At 41.3% G+C, this 3,050-nt stretch overlaps 1 non-coding gene across 1 annotated transcript; it reads right to left on the bottom strand.

The window, feature by feature from the left end:
- Nucleotides 1-2,027: 2,027 nt before the first annotated feature.
- LOC124721668 lies at nucleotides 2,028-2,134 on the bottom strand. Its single transcript, XR_007006372.1, has one exon. It is a non-coding gene; the product is annotated as a U6 spliceosomal RNA (small nuclear RNA).
- Nucleotides 2,135-3,050: the final 916 nt, after the last annotated feature.

Raw genomic sequence — 3,050 nt, 5'->3', positions numbered from 1 at the left:
AGATTTTTCTATCATGCTAAATACCTTCCCAGTAGCAAGCTATCTTACATCCATTTCAAATCTCATTTTTAAACACAAATTTTATTAACACTAGACTAACGATATTCAGATGAAGCAGTTCCTGCATCTTCAGCTGCTGCCAAAAATACGCTACGAAGGGAAGGGGTTCGGGACTGTCTAGTCAGTCAAGCACGAAGAATTGTACAGTATGGATCACGTTGCAGGTCGCACAATTGAGATCTCGGACGCGCGCCATGTGAAACAGTCGCACTCTGTGTGAAAAACAAAGAAGTGTAAAGTAAAAATGTATATTACTGTTTGTGAATATAATTTCCCTGAGACAGTTAATGTAATGGTCGTGATAGTTTCTAACATGAAGTGTGGATCGTGTGACTTTGTAGGCTTATACTGGCTGCAGTTATGTTGCTTTACCTGCAAAGCGTTTCGTGTGATGAGTAAATAACGAAAAGCATTTGGTGTTCAGACTTTCGAAATCAGTAGATCATTTAGTAGAACTGAGAGCCTTAGTGTGCTGGCGTAAGCTGTCGCCAGCATAGCGCTCGGCAAAGACGTAGTGAGAAGATAGATAGTTGGCGCTGGCTTAAGCGTGCCTATCACGAGAGAGGTCACGGACAAACCGACAAGCAACGCGCCACCAACTCCCTCTAGACAGCAAGTACTTAGGCCACCGCCGCTGACCGGAAGACCTCACTAACTCCCAAGGGGAGTCCACGACGTTTGGAACGCGGATTTACTGCAAACTTCGTTCATTCGTAGTACTCCGTGAGGACAACAAAGTGTGTAAGCAGTAGCGCGTACTTCTCAAGCGTTATTGAGAAAATCGTAAGATAATTTTGGTCGTCAAATAGATACCTGTGCGTGGCCATTTCTACGATGAAGAGGCGGCAGCCGAGTGGTTGGCGTTCAAGTCCGTAATCGTTGGATCGAATCTCGTTCGTCAGTTTTTTTTTTCAACACAGTCATTTTCTTTAATATTTATATTACAATTGCTATAACGGGAAAAATACATGTAATCCGATGAAATTTTATTAAATTTACAATGTTACTTGGCAGTCTACAAATTTTTACTATCACAAATAATGTAATATTCGTAACTGTCGACTAGTAAAAGACCAAACGCATGAAGTGATACTGAAAATGTCCGTGTGTTCAAAATGGTTCGTATTTAATCGAAAGTGAACAAGAAATTGCTTCTCGTGAAGATGCTGTTAAAATACACTCGATACTGCACGACCAATTATCAGTGAAGATATTTAAGGAAATGCGTTAAGCATGGTTTGCTTCCAAATTATCGGCTGAAAAATAGGTTTGTGAAAATGTTAACGAAGTTTGTTTTTCCACGGAAAACCTCAAAAGACCTGGCGTATGAGGAAACATAGCATTTATTCAATGCAGCTGGTGCGGTTTAGCTTTATGTTTTTCATTTCTTTTACGAAAAATGCCATCCTGCAACTTGTTCTCGTAATGGCGAAAGCGACGATTAATTCTACATCTTTCGAAAGCCGTCCATTCTGGTCAAAACTTGCAGGTAACAAGTCGTTTCGGGCTCCTTCCAGGTATAGGGGACTTCTCAAATCACGGACAAGCACACATTTTCAGTATCACTTTATGCGTTTGGTTGATTACTAGTCGATAGTTATGAATATTATATTATTTGTGATAGTAAAAATTTGTAGACTGTCAAATAACATTATAAATTTAATAAAAGTTCATCCGATTACATGTATTTTTCCCATTGTATCAATTGTAATATAAATAGTAAAGAAAAGGACTGTTGAAAAAAAAGTGACCAACGGGATTCCATCCAACGATCTAGCGATTAAGGGGCTTGAACGCTAACCACTTCTTTTAAAAATCTCATTTTGTTCGCTTTTGTTCGTTGCATCCGTTCCGGGCGGACGTCGCAAGACACCCATTTAAGTTCGTCGTTGATCGATTAACTCAGTTACTTTATTAGAGAGGGCAGCTAACTCTCTGACGGAACACACTGAGCTATCGTGCCGGCAAAAAATGTGGAACGCTTCACGATTTTGCGTGTCATCCTCGTGCAGGGGCCACGCTAATCTTCTTTGTATCGTTCCAATTTTAGTATATGTACCGCCGAAGCTAGTAAATTCGGCTGCCGCCGCTTCCTTGTACAAATGGCCACGCACGTGTATATATTTGAAACCTAAATTATCTTGAGATTTTGTCAATAACGCTTGAGAAGTACGCGCTACTGCTTACACATTTTGTTGTCCTCACGGAGTACTACGAGTGTACGAAGTTTGCAGTAAATCCGCGTTCCAAGCGTCGTGGGCTCCCCTTGTCAGTCACTCTGACGCATTACCCCGCACTCCATTTTGGCGTCTGTCAGTACAGATTACTGTTCGTAGTGGGAGTTGTACCTTTCCAGCAGTGTGGTTAAAGTTTATAACAGCTAAATTACCGATATTGTTTGCAATAACACTATTACGGATGGGCTTGTACCACAACACGTGGACTCTATTAAAGTTGAGTAGCAGCTGTCTTTTCATGTAAATAAAGAACGGTGTTAATCCATATGTTGCAGAAGTAGGATACCAGTATCCATAACATCCTTTTCCTACGGTGGAAGACATTATAATGGCACGAGGACCCCACATTTAGCCATATCACCAGATACTTTTCAGCCTCTTCCCAAGCACGATGAACTCGTGACAAGAGCGCTACATCTGCGGAGCGACAAGGGAATGTATAAAAGATGTTAGGAGTATTTAAGAATCTCCGTGTTCTACCTTTATGTGGCAGGACACATCTAGGTCACTTGCATATACTGCATCTCAAGCACATATGGAAACGGTCACGTGTTATTCGCGGCAACGCGGAGGACGCAAGGTGCACAAGATACTGAATCGTCACATTCAAAGATTAGCTCAGTTAACTCTCGATTGGACAGGAATCCCACAACTTCTCTTAAGAAAGGAAAGTCTTCCGGTCCAAATGGTATACCAATCAGGTTCCTTTCAGAATATGCAGACACAATAGCGCCTTTCTTAGCAATCATATAC

Source organism: Schistocerca piceifrons, chromosome 1, assembly GCF_021461385.2.
Source record: "Schistocerca piceifrons isolate TAMUIC-IGC-003096 chromosome 1, iqSchPice1.1, whole genome shotgun sequence".
NCBI classification, from domain to species: Eukaryota; Metazoa; Arthropoda; class Insecta; order Orthoptera; family Acrididae; genus Schistocerca; species Schistocerca piceifrons.
Note: the sequence above shows the minus strand (reverse complement) of the source record. Positions and strands in the feature narration are given on the sequence as shown.